Below are 21,755 nucleotides of genomic sequence, written 5' to 3' on the forward strand. Positions count from 1 at the left end.
GATCTGAAAGATTCATGCAGCACGTGCCTCTGAAATCCTCACAACCATGTCCTTGGGCTAATAGTAGGAAGTCTATTGCAGCTCCATTTTGCAGGGTGCCATGGTTGATGCTATCAACATCTGTCAATAGCTCAGTCAGTTCCCAGGACACAGCATTGGTTTGCCTACTCAGCCAACACCCTAGATGGTCCAACATTTTCAAAACTTGCTGCAGCAACCCCAGGTGCCAATATTGAGGCTGCTATTCTCTTTCTTTTATTCCAAAAGTTAAACTTGTCTTTGCAATTGGATTCAAATTGATGGACAAATCTCTTATGCCTAATTTTTTTGGTCATGAATTATATGGCAATCTCAGGTGCTTACACACCCCAAGATACAAGGTCTGCCCTTAATGTGAGATGAAGTGGTGGGCCATCCTCTGTCTCCACAAATGAGAAATGTCCCAGATGGTAACCGTAACAGGGAATCACTGGACCAATAGTAGGTGGGTGAGGTGTAGTTACATCATGTGCTTCTGGTTTTATAAACTGAATTATGTGGGGAAACATCCCACCATGTATTTTGTTTCTCTGTTATAGCTTGAACATCATTGCTACTTTGCATTAATTCAGGAGTCTTTTCAATACAATGAAATTTAACACAAAAATTTATTTTTACAGAGCCCAGAATTTCCAATTCTTAGGGTTCTAGTGGTGCATACGGTAAATTCCTGGCCCAGTAATACCAGTTATTAACAGGATTGTGAATCCATTCATTGTGGGGATGCATTACATGGATGGCATCCTTGGTGAGCGATCACATATCCTTTGGTAACCCAACTAAACAAGTGGAAAAGGAGTTGTCATGGGTAGCTGCAGGGTTTTCTGCTTGGTGATGTTAGCTAGGGTAGACATTTTTCTTCAGCTTTGGGATTTCCCAGGTTTTAGTGAGGAGTATGGCATGGGTCAGGATGGGTACAGCAAAAAAGTCCTTTAGGAGTCTTTGGTGGAATAACCTGCTGATAGGACTTAAAAATTAATAATGGTTAGAGGGTTAAGGAACTGGTGGTATTAATCAGCAGTGGGTAAGAGGTAAGAGAAGGTTATCCACAAGCCTCCAGGTGTTTTTTCTGCAGGTTCTTCTCAGAGTTCCTCCTGTTGACCTTCTTGGTGTTCCTCTAGAGGCTACAGGTATGGCTTGATATTTTTTGCTGGAACCCAATGAGGTCCTTTATCTGTAGAGATGCAAGCATATCCCCTCCCCCAGGTAATAAACAGAAAGGACTCTAAAATTTTGTAAGTTTCTAGATCTTTGATTAGAACCAGTGGTCTCTCCTTTATTTGTGCTTGTGTAGTGTTTGAAAAATGTCTGATGATTGGGGGGTTAAGCTCCATATATGAGTTGTTCAAAAAAGTGAAAACATATGTGACTTTACTGAGTCTCTCTACAATAGACAGGGTCTCTACTCCGCCTTTCTATTGATCTTGAATTCTTTTGAGAGATTGGTGGGTTTGTTCTACAATTGATTGTCTTGTGGGGGAATGGGGTGTGCCTGTAGTATGTTTCATTCCCCACATATTAAAGAATTTTTGTAATTTGTGTGAGATGTAAGCTGGCCCATTATTTCTTTTTATTTCCTGTGGAATGCCCAATGTCACAAAAGCCTGTAAAAAATGTTTGATGGCATCTTTGGCTGCTTCTCCTATATGTGCAGAGACAAAGATTGCTCCTAAAAAAGTGTCAATTGATACATGTAAATATTTAAATTTACCAAGAGATGCATAATTGGTTACATCACTTCACCAAATTCATAAACTGTGAAGCCCTCTGGGGTTTATTCCTGCCCCAATGGATGGTAATGAGTACCTCTGGCAATTAGGGCATGTGGTAACAATTGTCTTGGCTTGATCTTTAGTGATTTTAAATACGCGATGTAACGCAGGAGCGCTCTGGTGAAAGAATGAGTGGCTGAGTTTTGCCTGTTCGAAAATGTTTGGCAGTGTTATCTGCGTTGTCATGGCAAGTGTGTCAGCCTGCTCAGTACCTTCTGTCAGAGGTCCAGGCAGTGAGGTGTGGGAACAGATGTGCAAGACAAAATAAGGGTGCTGTCTCTGGGAAAGAATAAAAATTAAATTTTTAAGAAACATATATAACTGATCATTAGTAACTGTCTTTAGAAGTGAATTTTCAGCTCTCTCAACAATACCCGTAAACATAAGCAGAATTAGTAACCAGATTAAAAGGGCATGTAGACATAGAAAAAGCTCTAACAACTGCAATTAATTCAACTATTTGGGGTGAACCATCTACTGTTTGGATGTCTAATCCCCACTCATGTGTTACAGGGTTTTGCCAGGTTATAACAGCTTTATGGGACTATCCTGATCTGTCTGTGAAGACAGTGAGTGCATTCAATGGCACATCACTTCTTAATGGTTTTGGGATTAAATTAAAGGCAGAATGCAATTATTTATGCTTAGGGTAATACATTGAAATTTGCCTTGTTAGATTTTCAAGTGCAATTTTCTAACATTCTGATTGCTGCAATAGCTAGTCCAAATATGCAGTAATTGTGGGCAAGAATACCGTAGAGAGGTCTTTCCCCTGCAAGGGAAAATAAACACAATCTGACTCTGATAATAAGCTGAGCCATCATCTCTGGCTTTTTTGATATGGTTTTCCTTGACTGATGGGGCAGGAAAAGCCATTCTAGAATTAAGACTTTCAAATGTCTCAGGGTCCCATTGAAAAATTAAAAAAATTAAAGCATAGAGTTGAGGTCCCTTCCCCAAAATAGTTAGAAGGAATGGTAAATTTGGATTCATTCTGTGTGCTTAGTGAGTTTGAGTGGCTTGGGATAAATTCTAGTGTGCAGGTTAGTTGAGGCCAGCTGTGGCTTATTAGTCCACAATACCAAGGACTCTGATGTGTTGTTAGAGTCCTGTTCAGGGATCAAAATTGCCTGAGAAATTACCAGTCCTTGAGGGATAAAGCAAGGTAGGTCAGGACACATAGCCAATACAGTGATTTCCTGTTGAGATGTTACCCGTAACACAAACAGTAACACAAAAAATCCCTCAGTCCTTCATCTACAATTCCCCAAAATTAACAGCTCACGGGGCCGATCTTCAGGCCCAAGTTGGCCTGTAGATATGGTATGTGTAAAATAATCGGTCAGTGTTACTGGCTTGGCACTTGCAGCTTCACCCTGGCACCTGGGGGCAAGGCTGTTGGTAGCCCTGGGATGAGATGCTGAAGCTCTGAGTTACTTGGCCTTTGGTGGTCATGGGTATGTGTGGTTGAGGTATTTCTGTGATAGCACAGGGCCATCCTGTGCTGCCCTGGAAGCTTCCCAAGGCTGGCTTGCCATAACCCCCTCAGTAGTCTGGATCTTCTTCCATGGATCAATGGAATCACTGGGTGCAGAGAGGCTTAGGTCCTCTTCCAAGTAGGAGGGGAGGGCACAAGCACACCTTTGTAGCTGGATGGGTGGCAGCAACGTTTGGTCTCTGGCACCAGCACAGGCTGCATGGGCACTGCCATGTTGGAGAGCAGTGTCTCTGGCAATGGTGGGAGTGGTTCCAGCCCCCCAGGAGGAGTGTGGCTCAAGGCTGATGGGGCACAGTATGAAGAGAAAGCAGCGGGACCCGGGGTGAGAGGGGTGGAGACGAGGGAGGAAACTTGAGACAGCATGGCTCAGGCAGGGTGTAGGGCAGCAGGAGGGTCGTTAGCAGGTAGTACTTGGGGTGAATAAGGAGGGGAACGGGTCACTGAAGGTGCCAGGAGAGCAGAGGTGGAAGGGTCCCGAGTGGCATGGCCATCACCATCTTGGGTCCCACATGGAGGAGTTGGAGGCAGAGCAACAGGGCAGTGGAGTAACAGGGAAAACCAATGTTCCCTCCAACCGTGCCGGCAATATCAGCCCTGTATATATACCCCTCCAGGGTAGTCTGAAGGGGGAGAAGGGAGGGAACATGAAAGGACAGGTGATGCAAATTGCATGGGCTTCTGTGTCTGACAGGTTTTGCTCTCATGATCTATCCCCAGTGTTTGAAAGGTTAAAAGCCATCCAGGGTTGGAGGGTGGAGTTGGAATTTAAAAACCACAAAAATAATTTTTTAAATCATACAACCTGATTCCTATTGAGTCCCAAAATTCCACGGAGAAGATACCACAGTCTGAGTGGTCTCCTGTGGCGCTGCACAGAATGGTGCTGTGGCAGCTGGGAAATTGTTCAAGACCCGTTCTAGCAGGTTTTTCACCTTGCTTTCTCCAACTTCCTTCCCGTGGTCTGCTAAAAGTAACTTGTACCATCCATATACATCCCTCTCTATTGTAGAAAGCCTTAAACCCATCCTGCGAAGCAGCAAAACTTGGATGGGGTGGGATATGCCCCCCTGTTGGGGTAGGAGCAACGGGAAAAGCTCTTCCTCTCCACTCACCTGCATTCCTAGCAGGTGTCCTCCAAGACAGCTGGTCATCCTCCAATGGCCGTCTGTCACCAAAAAGTGTCAGGCCTGATAAAATAATCCACAGCAGAGAGAGGAGTCCTACTGGTTTGGCCAAGACCCAGCCTAACTGATCCCTAGAGGTCTCCTAGTGTGGAAGTCCCTGTTCTGGCTCTCTGTGACTTTGAGTCTGGTCAGGTGAGTGTGGGAAAGATAGAGTTGCTCAAAATACTTTGATGATGGTAAAATAACAAACTGTGGAAACCACACATTTTGGGGGCAAGCTCCAAAGACCAAGGGGCATGGCAAACTTAACACTGTACAGGGGTACCTGAGGGCAGGGGTCCAATTGTGAACACAGACCAGGGACATGACCTTATATGTGACAGGTCCCAAACCAACAGAGAGCCAGAACCAGAAACATGGCCTATTATGGAATGATCCCAGTAACATCCTAATTTCTATCTTTTAAATATCTTGCCTCCCATGGTCTCAGGTTTATGCCTTCTGTACAAGTCACCTGAGTTAAACCACTATCCATCCCAGCTGGCTCAGTTCCCATAGTCTCAGGCAACATAACATCCAACACTTATTCAATATATTGGCATCTGTAATTCTGTGTTGGGTTCCCTGATGGCCTGTGAAGTGCTGCCCACACACCATGGGAGGAGAGGAGGTGTTTGAAGATGGGAACTGCCAAGGTCAACTCAAGCAGCATCAGGCACTGCTGAAGAACCAGAGGGGTGAAAACACCTTGACCTAGAGACACGCAACCCATAGAGTTCTCACCACCAGCTTACAGCTGAACTTGAAGTCCTCCTCTCAAAAATGTTTCATGTGGGCTGCCATAATTAAATGCTAATTGTCCAGAGAAAGTGAAAGAATAAGTATGACTTCATAGGCCAATAATTATGGCACCCCGTGAGAAGGATGTCAGAGGAAGAAATCGGTGTCTCAGTCCCCACTTAAATGACTGTTTTCCATTTTATTTGAATACATATGTGTATATGTAATATAAAGAGTATTGATATAATATGATATAATCTAATGATAGAACATTAAATAGCCATTAAAGCAGGAGCTAAACTTAGGTCTCCTCCCTTTGGGAATGCCCTAATCACCAGGCAATGGAGTCATGCTTGTTCTCTCTCTTGTATTCTCTCTGGCCCAATGAATGCTTCATTAGTCCAAGCACACTGGAAGCACTTCAAAAGAAGCTTGCAACAGCCCTTCTTGTGTATACAACATCGTCCCCTGGTTAGAGAATTCACAGTGGAAGGTGTGGGTTTCTTCCCAAACAGGGGCGAGAAATAAATCTGAAGTTACTAAAGCCTTGGTGGATACCCCTTACCACTGATTTATGGGGTATTTGGGGAAATGTTGGAATTCTCTTCTCAGCTTTTCCAAGGATTGCTTGAGAAAGCTTAATCCAAGAAAAATGTTCCAAAATGCCATCTGAGTTCAAACCCCCATCTGTAGGGTGAGGAGGTCTTCAGAACTTGATCCCATAGAAGGCTTGGCTGTTTGTTGCTGTGAGAACTTGAAGTTCCAAGAAAGTGTAAAGCAGACTTTAAAATATGGAGCAGATTTGCTGGGAAAAACTTAGTCAACCTGTGTGCCTTTAAATTGTAAGAGCTAGTAGCCAACAGGAGATTTTGTGGATAGAGATTCCATCATTCAAAGAGGCAATGAGGCAAGATACAAGTAGCTAAATCCTATCAAAAGTCTGACATTATGCCATGGACAGATATTAATTTAAGGAACAACTGTGTACTGTAACAGATTGCCATCATTAGCCTGTTTGCTCTTTCTTTTTTTTGGTGTTACTGCCCTCATTAATTTCTGTGAGCACTTCTTAACTTGGAGTAGACAAATTTCTGCTTCCAGAGCTTTAAGAAGTTTCAGATAGTGAGACTGAACTTAAATGCTGTAAGAAGTGTGAACAACTGGTCAGCCAGTGGTAACTTCTGCGTTTGGTGTTTCAGAGGTATGCTGTTAAAATACACCTGAATCAGGAAAAAACTGTCTAGAGCCTTACTATGTCTCTAAGTTCTTGGTTTGCAGAACAGATTAATAGATATTTCTGATTTCTTTTACATTTGATAGGTGTTAGAATAAATACACCAAGATTTTTTTAGCAACGAGAATGGTTTGCCCCCCAAAATGAACCATATAGCTCAAGCTGCGTGGAAGGAGACTTTTTTTTTTATTGGGAATGGCCTTGTGTTTTGTGGAGATTTTTGTTCTCTGTATAGAAAAGGTGCAATACTGGCATAACTAGTACAAGCCTACCCCACCTAAATTGCCACTGTGGTTCAAAAGTTTAGTCTGAGAATCCCTCCTGAGGTGCTAAAAATAATTGAATGTACGCCTGCTTCTACCACATTGCCTGATTGCTGCCAGCTGAGCTGCACACAAGTGTCCAGTGAGACCAGGAACAAAGGAGCTGCTTGTTTCCAACAGGTTCCCAAGAACCACCAAATGACTGAGATTTTTAGTCACTTGGAACAGCTACAGGGGAATGTGGACATGTTGCCTGGCAAAACTGTTCTGGAAGAGCTTAGCCCACAAATGGGCAGTGTGAAATATGCCTGACTTTCTTTCAGACTGTACCTGATGAGCTAAATATAGCAGAATAGATGAGTATTGTCTGTAAAGCCAAGGTCCTAAGTGAGAAAAAAAATAAAAAATGAAAAAAATGAAAAAAAAAATCACCCTCTCTGAATATACTTTGAAAAGATACTTCATCACATTAAAGTCTGGAAGCATGTGGCCATTGATTTCAATGAAGGATGCAGTGGCTTGCCTATATTAAGAATTAACATCAGCAAAAATTTTGGCTGATACAGAATGGTTACAGGAAATGTTACTGACTGTAAAACAAAGTCCTGCATTATTTTAAACATTTGCTGCAATTATTTTGTAGTCTTTCAATCTTTACAGGGACTGGCTGGAACATATGGCCCTAGGGTGAGATAAGGAATATTCTGTAGATGGTAGGAATGCTGGCTTAGTGCCCTGCCTAGGTAGGTTGCCTGTGTTACTATTGCAAATTCTATGTATAAAAGAATGTCTCATTTGTGTTGTACTTACAGAGCTTACTTGGAAAACTGGTGTTTGTTTAAGTAACAAACTGCAGAAATTATTTCTGTTTTTTGAACACCAACTTGAGGTACTTTGGACCTTATTTTGAAAGGTGCTGAGACACCATCAATCCCTGCTACTGCATATAAGCAGTGGGTGCTGACACTCTCAAGAGGTAATTGTTGTGTGAGCTCTTACCTTGGCACTTACCTCTCCTGAAAGTTTTCCAGTTATAGAATGGCCTAAAAGTTATTTGTAGAGTTCAAGAACCTTTCAGGACTTCAGCAGATATACAGGGCGTACCTAGTTTTCTTCTTCTTAGCACAGATTTGGCAGTTGATTTGTTCATCTGTTAGTATGGTCTCATATAGGCGTTCTTAAATATTTTCTTAGTGTGAACCACCCCACCAGACAAAAATGTGCAAGCCACTTCCTCCCACAGAAGTTGTTTATGTGGAAAAGGAACATTAGGAAAGTATTCAAGGTATTTTTAGCTGCCTTTTAGTACAGTTTAGAGACTGGAAACAAGGAGCACTGTGGTCTAGCTATATGATGCTGGGAGCTGATGTATAGCCCTGCAGCTGCAAGTAGGTGGAGATGGCCAAGATCTTTGGCCAAGTCTCATCTTCAATAACTCCCTGGCAAAGCATTTTCCAAGTGGTGAGGCAACTCAGGGGGAAGTGTGAGCACACTGCAGCGGGGGCGAGGGGCAGGACCCCGGTCCGGCACAGCTCCCCAGGGGAATGGGGTACTTGCTCATCCCAGCCTCTCCAAGGGTGTCACCATGGCCTGGGTGGGTGTGTTGGGTCTGGCTCAGCTCTGGATCTGCCAGAGCAGACCACAGATCTGGCAGGAGTGGAAAGGAGATGACGAGGATCCTGGGAGGGAGGGAAGAGGCGGTAGCAGTGGCATCATCTGAGCATCTGAGAAAGGGCAGAGGGCTGAAGCAAGTGAGCCAGGCAATTTTTTTCAGCTGAGGCTTAACTGCAGATCACTCATCTGCATGTAATTTGCATTGCTGAAGTTTAGCTACAGCAAAATCATGGGGATTTCTCAATAAATGTAAGTGATCTGTACATATACATGGAGAACCAAGGTAGACAAGAAATCCTTACATACTTTCCAAAGCTAAGAAACTGATTTATGCATTTATCTGAATTCAATTATCCACCTCCACATCTTCCCCAGCACTGTAACCCCTCTATAGTAAAGCACTAGAAGATACTAGAAAGGAAAAATGGCACAACAGAAACTTAAAATGGATATTACATTGACAAATGCAATCATCCATCCTGGAACTGACTTGTAAGACTCATAAAGTGACTTATAAAATGTTTTCCCAATTCTCCCCAGACATCCCCTTTACAAGGTGGCAAGCCCTGGCTGCATTGTTTCACATCTCAACACATTGTTGAAGGCAGATGAAATTTTTAAGTTAGTTTTTGATGACTGAGAGAAAAGTGCAAAGTCATGGTGGAGAAATCCCAATAACTGTCCCAACACACGTTATTACTTTTTATTGTTATTAACTCTTATGAATTTTTAAATCCACTGTTAGAACTGGGGAAGCTAAACTTGTCTTATTTTAATACATGACAATGCTTATAGAAGACTTAAGTACATTTGTTTTTCTGTTCTTCCCAAAGGCAGTACTTGTAGCAGCCTGACATTATATCCACATATGTGAGACATTACTGAGAGCATTGTCATGATGCTATTTAAGCTTCCTAGCACAGTCCAGTGAAAGGATTTTGATTCAAAGAAAGCTCACAAGAAATGTTCCCATTTGCTAAATTACCATCACCTCTTGCAGTGACACCAGAGGTACCACAGGGTGTCCTGCACAGGGTAACTTCCTGCTACCATAGCAGGCAGCTACCCTAAAAAGGGCATTCATATGCCCAAATATACCTGCCTTATTGCTTATGAACAACATTAGAGAAATGTGAAATAGCAAAGATTCGGTATCAAAAGATGACTTCCATGAGAAATGGAAAGTTCTACCATCCAGAACCTGTATCTGTGGACTCTCTTCACAGAAGTCTTCTGTTTTCAAAGTAAAACCTGTTTTTAAAGGAAACAAGTTCCTCTTTCAAAGTGAGATGAAGGGTGAGAGTGCTTGAAGGATGTGCTACGAGGTACATATAAAGAGATATTTCCTTGGGTTTTCCCCTGCAATAATCCTCGTAGAAGGGAAGCAGAGTCTAGCAGCAGCTTTTATATTAGAACAACTATTTTGTTTTTGTAAACTCTGGGGAGAAGTTACAGGAGTTGATGGATCAACAACTTTTATCAGACTGCAACAGCTCTTTCCATGGCTGTCTGAAAATGCAATCAACATAAATTGGACAGGGAGGGTGGGATCACATATTCCAGCAAGTTAAATTTGTCAGCCTGTAATGCACATAAATGACATAAAATATAATTGCTTTTGAATTCGGGCCCCTTCAGGTTTCATGTTGATTGCAGAAAAAAGAACCAGATGTTTCTTCAGCAGGAATCACAGAGGCAAGATAAATAGTCTCTGGTCCATGACGTTTTATAGAGTTTCCAAAAGAAACCAATTAATTATTTAATTATTGGGTGTGCTGATCATGTAAAATATAATTGGCCTAGGGCAAATAGCAATACAACCCTGGGAGCTGGCTGACTGAGCTTGTATAATACAGTTTTTGCCAACTCTTTTTTCTGCTATGAAAACATTGTAAGATGAATTAATGCTACTTCATCTTTCTTCCATTCACTTTCATAAATAAAAGAGTCTCAAAACATAGACTTTCCTCCTTTCTGATCACCACCTTTCACTAGCAAGCAACTTGGAGAGAGAAGAGCCAGTAGCAAGCATAAATATTGTGATAAGAAAAGATAGCTTTGTTTAACTAACATCAATTTGAAGAAAAGGCAATTTGTTTGAAAGAGCCACATTTAATCCTCAGTTCTGTGAGGAATTCCTCATGGTAAAGACAGGAAAGAACCATTTCTTCCCTTGTCAGCACCAGTGGGGTGGGTCTGGAAAAAGGAATGTGGTGCAGGATTTACTGGGGCTGACATAGAATTTTCCTTTATGATGTTCTATAAGGAAATATACAAGAAATAATATGTAATTTCTTTAAATCAGCAGATACTTCTTAAATAATATTTGTGGTCTTCCAAGCTTTCTCTCTGTTCATGGATGTTCCTGCATTTACTCTGTGGTAGCTATTTTCCTGTTAAAGGACAGGAAGTAATTGAAAGGAGCACTGAAAGAAATTAGTGACTCATGTCCTCATGACTCTTCCATCTTAACTTTCTTTTGTGCTTGTTCAGCAGCATTTGGCATCTGGGAATGACATGCTCCTTCCACCGTGTTTGCTATGATCAAATCTTCAGGCAGACTGTGGGGTAGAAGTCTGTTTGTCCAGTCATTGAGAAAAGAAAACAGAGAAAACATAAACTGTGATCCATACAAAAAGCAGTTTCAGGTTCTTGAGATCTTCTTTTCCTTGCCATTCCCGCCAGAAACATCCTGAAATATTTCTTTTCCTGGTTTGAGGTCAAATCATTCTCTTACCTTTCTTCCAGTGGTTCTTGCTGAACTAGATTTTCTATGTAGTTAAGAAATGTGCAAAGCCACAGCCACTTGAAAATGTAACAGCAGGCCCTGCTGGAAAGGAAGGGATTAGCTTCTGAGCTTTCCCAAAGGAAGACAGAATGCCTTATCTGCCTGACTTGCCCACCTTGTGCCCATTCTCAAAATAACCTTGTGGCTGAATTCAGCAGTCCTAGGCTAAACAAACTTCCCAGAAAATCAGATCTACTTATTCATCTGTACCCACAGCAAATGTGGGAGCTTTTTTCAGAGGACTTTAACCAGGAGGAGGTAGAAGACAAGGGATATTTATCCCATTTGTGAGCCTACATGACCAGCCACAGGCTGAGAACCACAGCTGACACCCTCAAAAGTAGCGTTTGATCCTGCAATATACACCAGTACTTTTTCCCCAACACCCAGAGTCATTGCAGAGATGGCAGAAGTTTAAGGCCATGTTTTTTTACTGGCTGGTTAAGATGTGCTGTTTGTTGAGCAAATCTCATTAAGGATACTTTGCTCTCCCCAGCACTGCTGCCAGGGTGCTGAACCCCCCCAGATCAGGGCACTCACAAGTCTGAGGGACTAATGCCAAGTTAGTAATTTGTGAAGTCATCCCAGGTACCTGGTCTTACTCATACGTTTCTACCCTTGTCTTTATAACACAAAAGCCTCTTGACTATGAATACAAAGGTAAAATTTTCAGTCTAAGATCTCTTTCAGAATGCATTAAAAAATGAAGCTCTGCCTTCTACATGACTTAAATGCATCTAAAATAGCTTTCATTGGCCACGCACAAAGAATGTTTCAATTCAGGAGGCATAAACAAGGTGGAAGCTGCCTCCTAGATGGCTGAATTTTATTTTCCACCAAAAAGGCCTATCATTGACCACATCATCTGCAGCTATATTGGGGAGAGGAACTGCTCTCCATTTCACCTATATATCATCTTACAGTGACATTTTCTTAGCTGGGAATTGCTTGGTGATTTGCCAACAATAAATTGATCAAATTCATCCAGCTCTGAAGGTAAAACCCAGATCTCAGCCAGAGTCCTGCTCCTATTGCCAACCTGCCTGTCCACCTGGTAAAAAGATGTCTGAGGAACAGAGGATATTAGAGTGGGGTGGAGACAAAATATAATTCATATTGCTTCCTTTTTAAATTATAGGTCCTGGTGAAGGTATTATTTATGAGTTTTGAGCAGTAGTTCATGTCACTGGGTCATTTTTCTTCTTTTCTACATATCCTTCTTCAGAAACCTCAAAGAAATGTCACTGACTTTACTAACTAAATGTCTCTCTGTACAACGGGTCTATAGGCATGGAGCCAGATGGAAATATAGCTCTCTGGAGTAATTTAACTGAAAATGAAAGTTAGTCAAACAGTCATGGATAAAAGAGAGGTATCAGGTTTAAAAAACATAGGTGGTTTTACCATTCACAAGTAATAGTTTTTCAGTCAGGTTTGGGTTGCTAAAATTCATTTCAGTTAAGAAAATTGGCAGTAACTTGAATGAGAATTGGTACCTCAAATTTTAGCTGCATGTGGTCAACTTTCTGGCTCTTTGTGGTGATTTGATTGATCTCTTTCAGTACTTAATACCTCCAAAGGACTTTGAAAATGTAAGTTTTTATTACTAGTACTCTGCACAGTGGATAAAATGTAAGTGTCCAACTGGCAAGAGATTGCACTGAGGACCAGCAAAGGTCATTGACCTGCACACAGACATCTGGTGATCCAACAGCAGAGAGATTTCTAGGAGGCATTGGTTTCACCACTGTTGCTAAAATTTGCTCTTATTAGTAGATCTCAAGCCATTTTACACAGTTACAGCACGTCCAGTATGAGTATGGAAACTGAGGCACCATGCTGGGAAAAGATAGGTCTGGAATTGCTGTGGTCCAGTGATAGAGCCAGGCCAGGAGCTGAGTGTGGGCATCCCAAATCTCTGTTCAGCATCTTGTCAACATTCCTTTTTGGAAATCCTTTAGCTGACAGATTAATATGCTTTTCTGGGAAAGTTCATCATACAGGATTTGCATGGTCTTAGCAAAACCTTAAATCTTGTGCTTTCACAGTGGTCAGAGGTGCAGTGATTTTCCAGTAGTTAAAATGTTTATTTCCACAACAGCCTGTTGGGAATAATGGTTCTGGTTCTTTGGCTTGCTGGTGTGCAGGCTGCCTGTAGCCCTACTGAAGCCAGGAAATTTTGCTGGTGTACACTCACAGTAATACAGGCTAGGATCAGGCGCTGGTGTATTCAGTAAGACAAACCCATAACAGCCACCAAATTGACATGGCTTCACTTGAACAAATGAAGCAAGGAATCTATTTGAACTGGGAATTAAAAGGAGCTATTAAAACATTCCCTTTGGTATTTTTATTTTGTTTACTCATGAGACCTGGCTCATGCCCCTCTGTCTTGCACAGAGTCCATATTTGGAAAACTCTGAACTCGTTTGCATACTTACACTCAGGCAAATTTTAGAGTTTTTTTTTTGTATACACAGTGCACTTTTCTTACTATTTCTCTTTATTCTTAAACAATTTAAATCAGGAGGCTGCCTCTTTCATTTAGCTTTCAAAACATGACCAAAAAGGGATCTAAGTGCTTTCTTCAATTTCTTAAAGCTAACATTTCTTCCACAATTGTTTTTGCTCCCTGGCCTCCCTGTCCCATCCTGCATCTCTTTTGGAAGAAGGAAGAAGCCCACATTGCCCTCAAGCTGCAGCAGGATGAGGAACCCTCTGAATTTTAAATATGGGTCAGTTCAGAGGAGCAGCCCCCATCTTGAGGTTCAGCCCCCTCCAATGAGGTGCAGTCCTCTAGGGCTGAGCAGCAGGTGCTGGGAATCTCTTCACGTTTCCAGGACTTTCTGTTAAGGCCTGAAGGACTTTCTGATGGCTGTCCCCCAAGCCACTGCTCTCACTGCCCCTGCCTGAGCATCTAAATCAGTAGGATTCCTGAAGTAATAGTCAAATCACTAAATCAGGGGTGTATTTCGGGCTCTCATGACCGACATGACACTGACCTGCAGGAGGGCAGGGAAGTGACAGACCCCATCCTCTGCCATCTCCACAGACATCTGCCCAGTCTGGCTTCTCTTTGGTAGAGGAAAACAAAAAGGAGAATTTGGGGATGCAAATGGCTGACAGAAGAAGCCTGCAAATCTCCATTTAGGAAGATAAGAAGCAGCTCTGGCCACAGTGGTGTAAAATCCTGCCTATCCCCAGTTCCCAAGTGTCTGGAGGAGGGGTCTGTGCTGGGGACCTGGCAGAGGAACTTATATTAACCTGCAGGCATAAAAACTCTGCAGTCAGGTGCCACCTGGGTGAGGGAAAAGGGAAGGAGGAAGCACCAGCTGATTACCTCTCCAGCATGTTACAGCATGGGATACAAGCACATCTCGCTGACACAGCTGTTTGCAGGGACTGCCTGGGGACTTAAATCCTCTCAGTAAGATTTTAACATTAACCAAGCTCTCACTTAGGTACCATGGAGTCCTGGAGGCACCTCCCTTCTCACCACTGAGCTTGATATCTCCAAATCCAGCTTTTGCTCAGTCATGGGGGCTCCTGAGTATGTACTTGGCTGACCTGCTTTGTGTCTATATCATTCCCAGTATCAGATCAGAGCTGGAGGTTTGTGCAGGCAGATATTCCCAATAAGTGGCTGGAGAGGAGACCTCGGTGAAGGGCACAGCCATGGAGGCTGTATGCTCATCAAATGTCAGTAAAGGAGGTGCTTTCCCCCTTCCTCCTTCTGCTCCCTGGGTCAGGAATGAGAGTACTCAGTCATGGTGTTAGAAACTTATTTTCAGTTTTGTTCTTACTCTTAAGGGATGCTGCAGCCAATGCTGCCACTTCTGAGGAGAGGTCCTGCCAATTTTTCAGGGGCACATTTGTGGGAAGTTTAAAGCTAGTGAGGGAATAATAAAAATAATTGGGAAACAGAATCTCTCTCAACAAGTATTGTATACTATACATGTGTTTTTATATACCTGTCATAGAGAATAAGAGTGTATATGAGAATATAGCCTAAATGTTAGTATGCTTGACTGGAAAGGGCTTCTCCCCCTTACCCAGTCTAAGTGCTAAAGAGGGAGAGCCTCTCCTTCTCCTTCACCGTGCCAGACTCCCCTAGCCTCTTTCTTTGGAAGAGGGGGGCCAGTTGTGTCTGCTTCACTGCAGGACTGTGATGTGGAGAGGTATGTTACTGCCTCCTGCCACAAAGCAATCCCTGCTGTAGCTGGTCTGGGATACTGGGAAAAGAGAAGAAAGAGGGGTGTCGTAACCAACTATGTTCTCCTGCTGTGTTTGTGGATAGCCTGGCCTCTCACCTCCTTTGAAAATCCTGTCTGAAGTGTCCCAGGTATTGCTCAAAGCAGAATTTGACCTCCAGATTTTTCACTATTGTCCAGCTTAACTTTTTTGTCTGAAGGGAAGAAGAGCATGCACAATTGTCAGAAGAAAACCGTTTAAAAGAATTATTTATATATTGAGGAAAATTAATTATATATTGAGGAAAATTAAGCTGTGGGGTGCAGGGGAGCTGTTCACTGGATCATATGTTCAATTACATGTGGATATACATATAAGAAGTCACTCCATCCATATTTTAAGTGTAAAGCAGAACTGCATTTATTCCAAGCCAAGGTTGTGCATATTGTGTTTTCAAGTATGCTTTAACAGACTTCAGAGGTAAGACTGTTACAGCCAGACCAGTAATTTAATTTGGTACTTATATGTCTTCATTACAATAGTTTCCTATTGCCTCACAATTCTGAATACCATTTTTTATCATGGTGTTCTTTTTGTCCTGCAGAAAGCAGATTTGGTTTCTTGTAAGGCTCATAAGGTTTCCTTTAACCCACCCCACTGCAATCAAAAAGGGAAATGTTCATAGTATTCCTATCCTACAGTCTGGGAGCAGAGATGGAGAGAGGTTATAGTCTATCCAATGTCACAAATGAAATTTTTGACAGACCAGGGCATGAATTCAGCTCTTTTGAGTTTATACTTTTCTGCCAGGGTCAACTGAGTGATTTTGTTTTTTTCCCCCTTACAGTTTTTTTACTGTGATTTGTAGAAAATCTGATTAGTATTCCTTAATAGAAAATTCTAAATAGCTTGGTAGTTATTGTTTCTACAGAATCTAAAATAATGTAAATTACTTGGAAGAAAAAGAATGCCAAAAGAGCATGAAAATACAGATGTAGATCCAAAACATGCCACCCTGGCTGTCTCTGGAATGCATGAAAAACTAGCAAAAAGAAGATTTTTTTAATTTTTTTTTTTTTCACAGCCCAGCATCTGAATTTTATCCAAGAAGAAAAGTAATAAAGTAGAGACAGACATAAGTTCTCTTTGCCACATTCATCCTTTTTGTGTCTTTCTTGCTGGAAGCAGGGCTGGATGTAAGTGAAAAGATCATGATGAAGGTGGAAAAATATTTAAAACCACCATTGAACTGCCTCCTTCTCTGTTCACTCTGTCTCCCTCCACCTTTATCCTGTTTTCTCTCCTAGAGCAGTGCAGACTTTTAGCACAGCATCATTAGAGTGGGATGTTGCAGTCGGCTCACTGTGACTGGGGACCAGTCTGGCCGGGCAGTGTGGCAAATAGAGGGATGGGTACAATGGAGTGCCTAGGAAAGGTTTTAATGTTCACAGAGACCACATCATCTGAGGGGCTGCATCCAAAGACTCAGGGGCGTGGCAAACTTCACGATGTAAAGGGATAGCTGAGGGCAGAGGTTCTATTGCAAACACAGAGCAGGGACATGACCTATTTAGGAATGACTCCATTAGCATCCCCCAGCATCCTGCCTCCCAAGGGCTTCAGGTTTATTCCCTCCATCTCAGAAACCCAGTCCCAGGTATGATCTTTCCCATCTAATTAGTTTTCCACAGTGGGAGAAAGAAAAGTCTATGATATCATCATACTGAATCAGTACAGGATTCAACTGGTTTACTGCCTCATGCTTTTGCCAGGGAAATTTGAAATTACTTATGTCATGGAGGCTTCCACTCCTCCTCTGAAATTATATTTTGGATGAAGTAAGTTATTATTCTTAGTTTTTCTTGCCATTACAGCCATATTTCATTTAGGTTTTGGCTGCCATTGTCCTAACCCAATAATTCAGTCAAATCCCTACATGGTTTTAAAACTGAAACCAGAAAGCAGCACAGGTAAGTTTGACCCAGAAGAGATGAAAATTATTCCCTGTAGGAAGTGGAATGTGCAAAATTGTACTGATAAGCAGTGGGGCAGAAAGGCTGTTTGGACTTGGCTGTGTCATCCTTATGGCATCAGACTGCCAAATGTTCATCGCACGGCGTGTGGCGAGCCACTGGTCTGGCACATGTGTTTCTGGGAAATGATTGTCTTGTGGGACGATCACAGCACTCCATGGAGGTTATGACTACATAAGGTGGGTGCTCCAACCCCTTTCTCTGCTTCCCTTCATCTTTTCACAAAGCTGCATGAAACCAGGTGTAATAAAGTTCTTAGCAGTGTAAAGATGCAGGACATGTTTAATGGAAATGAAGCTGAACACCAATTCCCATGATTTCCTATGGAACTTAGACATCCTTTGGACTGATTCTTTCCACAAACCCGACTAGACTGTAATTTGCACTTTTAGATATACATGACATGTAAATTTTTTTAATACAAATTTGTGTGAGAAAGTGATAGGGAAAAAAATCACATCCCTAATAAGATCATTTACAGAGCTTCAGCAGAGGAGAAAACAGTGATTTCCAAACAAAGTCTCAATTAAGGATAAAAATAATTCTGAAAATAATACTGTATTTGCATGGGAAATATGCAAAATATCATAATGCAATTCTTAATCAACTAGAGAGCTGTCAGACATACAAAAATAAGTTAATTCTGCTGTTAATATTGCTGCATGTTATAAATATTAATTGAATGCTATTCAACATTAGTTTCATTATTGTTTAGCAACAGCTTTAGCTCCCCCCACCTTTTAAGTTGTCAAATAATTGGCTTTCTTCTGCTCATGTCTGTTCTCATAAAGTGGATTCATGGGGAAAAGGAAACTCTCATATAGACCAACTTTAAGCGACAAAAAATGTTGTTTCCAAAGACTCTGTGAGTTTGTCCTTTTTCCCTAAGTTTGATAAACTGTGAAGCAAAGTTTTGGTCTGGTGGCCAGCCTTGGTCTGGCTCCAGGTGTTCTTCTGCACCGAAGAGTGGATCTGCCATTCTGTGCACCTACTGTGTATCATGGGTGCTCTGACCAAAATTCATGAAATGCCTGAAGAAAGCCGACAGACTGCCTGTGGGAGAAACTGTCTGGTTTTCTCATTAGCAAGAGATAAAGGGTCTGTATCAGGGCCTTTCATGTGGTAAAAAGAGCTCATTAATTGCTTAATTCTGTGGTTGCTATTTATGTCATTATTTATGAATATTCTAGAATCTGACACTGGGGCAAATTCTAGTCTTAGTTAAATTAGTAAGTTACTAGTAAATTTAAAAAATGGCTTGATTCACTATTGTTCTTTTGGATTTCTTCTAATTAAATAAAACCCTAACCCATTATAGGGTAATAACCCATTATCACAAGAGCATGTACTCCATTACACTGCTGTTGTGCAAATTCCTTCACAGATATTAAAGGTTTTGTATTGCAGCAGGATGTGATATACAAATGGATGTGAAATTCAAATCCATTTTGCAGACATGAAAGTGAACATACCTAGGCATGCCAGAGGGCACCCTAGTGAGTCCATGAAAAAAACTAGGAAAGAAACCAGGATAGCAGCCCTTGCTGTAATCACTAACACATTTTCTTCATCAGTTCCTCAGCAGATAAATTCACATCATCCAGCTTTGTAGAGCCATAAAGTTGGCACTTATTTCAAACACAGAAAATGTCGTGTTCCAGATCATATGCATTTTTATGTTGTGGAGAAATCCAGTCATCACTATGAAGAATGGGTTACTTTTGCACAACAGTTTTATCTGTAGAGGTTTTAGACCTGTAGAGATCTAAGCCAAGGTGCTGGAAAAGTCTGGGAAAGAGCAACTTCATGCCAGCCAACCAGTGTGAGATGGTGCAAGAGCTGATCTCCTTCGTCCCAGGTAATAGGCAGGTTTAGCCAAACATGCTATTGAGACATGCCTTGACACTCCTTTCACCCTTCAAAGCTGTGACATGATTTTGCCTTTGTTTTATGAATATGAGAAAGAAGAATGATCCATATTCACACATTTAAAAATGCAGTGCTTTTGTCTTATTTTTTTTCATCTTAGCTCTCTTGTCATTATAATTAAGTGCCCAGACTCTCACTGCTCTGAGAGTTCATAATATCTTCTCATTTTCAGCCCAAAATTATTCAGGCCAGACTGAAGCAACTTTTCACTGTATCAGTTTTATCATTTACCTAATGAACTCTTTTCCCTCCTAGTGTTTATCCTGAGATGCAGGCAGAAAGGAGTCATCACCTCAGAGAATCATCTTGCAATGCAGAAAGAATTAGGATCTTAATCTTTGTTCATATGGTGTGCTCTTCATTTCCCTCATCTTCCTGTCAGTCTTTCTTGTACTTCAGTTCAGCTTTGCAGATCTTGTTGGCCAAAAGATGTCTCCTGTATTCCTGATGAAGCCTCTCCAATGTTTTCTGTGAAGGCAAAGGTAATTCAATCTCTCCTCTGATACATCCAGTGGCTATGTTCAATGCCAGGGAACATGGGTGTGCCCCCTTGTAGGCACTTGGAGGTCTCTTCTTGAGGATTCATGAATTTGGGATGAGGTTGGAGCGGGGATGTCTAACTTAACTGCAGCAAATAGTACTGAGATGTATCAGAGCAATAAGGGAGGAAATTTAGGAAATCTGCCAATAACATAGAGAACCCACAATGTGTGGATTTCAGCACTATAAAAAGTCCTCTTCTTAATTTTCTTTGGGCTTCTGTACTTACACAATTGAGGCATAGATATAATTTAGTCTGTCTTACTTTAAAGAAGAATAAATCAAGTAGATATTAAAGACATAGAAAACCCCAGACAATCAGGAAAAACTAAACTAATAATAAAATACAATTAGTTCCCTATTTAAATCTTGTGTGTTAATTACTGTGGAATAAGATTTTACTTAGATTTGGGGTACTGTGGCTTTGGTTTTGCTTGTGTTGGCTTACAGTGATATGCAGCAACAAATGAAAAATGTGTTGATGTACTGGGAAGCTCTTAGCTCCCAGTTAAGGACAATGAAATTTTATTTTTCTCTCTCTGTCTTTATTTCTTCCCATCACATACTTTTTAGCCATATTTGCAAAAACTTTGAGGCAATATTGCTACAAATACATATTTAAGATTTGATTACTCATTCTCATCCACTATCATGTGCCAGACATGCAGCCTACTCTAACAGATTACTGTTCTTAAAGTTGTTACAGGAAGGTTAAATAAAATGTTGCTTTTATGACACTGAATATCTTTATGATGTTTTAGCTAAATTATAGTCTGTTTGGGGCTGCCACAGATGTGCCAGGTATTAAAATCAAACTGGCAAAATGTCACCAGTCCCTTGCCCAAGTTCTCGTGTTCCTGATTCTCATGCACCTACCATTTGTTGTCCAACACCTCAGGAACCCGTCCCTGACACACTTCCTTCTGCACACTTAAGGACACAAAGCAAAATCAAAACATGCCAAGACTGCTCCAACAGTAAAATCAAAGTCTGAACTGAAGCCACCAAATATCCTGATTTTCCAAATTTCTGTCTGCTGTGGTTGTTAACCATCCTCTTTTAGGAACCCCCTTCACTAATTTATTTTGCTCTCAGAGTCTTGGGAAAAGACATGTTGCATTTCAAAGTGGTAGCTAAGTGTGTGTGTATGTATATGTATATATTGATATATATTCAAATAGCCATATATATGAAAAACATAATTAAAAATAAAATGCATATGACAAAAGTAGTACCACAAATTTAATGAATGGCTGGTGCTTCAATCTTTATGGGAGAGCAGAAGGACTCTGGAAACTGAGCTTAAAGAAGAGAAGGAAAGTTGAAAATCTTACTCTTTAAAACAGAGCCAGAGCTGGACAGTGATGCTGAATTTTGACAAGTTCTTGGTGATTATTTTAAATTTATGTAAGAAGAATAGCAGTCTGAAATGTCTGCAGGTGTTTTTATTCTATTTGTTGCCTGCTCTAGTTCTTTCTGTTAAAATATATAAATAAATGTTTACTTGACACACTTTAAGTGAAAATGGGATTTCTTTTGAAAGAATATAAGCAAGAAATTACAATGTAAGTACTTTAAGGAGTTCTAGGTCTCAGGTTTTGCAGAGTAATTCAAGCACAAAGAAAATGAACTTATTTTAAATATTTTTAAATATTTATTTTTTTTTAGTATTGCAATCTATTTTTCAGCATGTTTGAAATGTTTTCAAACATTTCAAGAGATGAAAGCATCTCATTTTTAAATCATTCACATTCTTCTACCAAGTTTTTCAGGACTTCAAGGAAAACCTGTGTTGAAGCTGGCTAGCTTTTAAAATAGCTGTGTTATGAGGGTGCTAACAATTAAAAGTAAGATATATTTATAAATACATTATTTTTAGGGTATGAGAACAGGATGAAAATTATCAATGGGTGCATGGATTGTAAAGTTCTCTTCACCCACTTTCAAACC

Source organism: Parus major, chromosome 1A (genome assembly GCF_001522545.3).
Source record: "Parus major isolate Abel chromosome 1A, Parus_major1.1, whole genome shotgun sequence".
NCBI classification, from domain to species: domain Eukaryota; kingdom Metazoa; phylum Chordata; class Aves; order Passeriformes; family Paridae; genus Parus; species Parus major.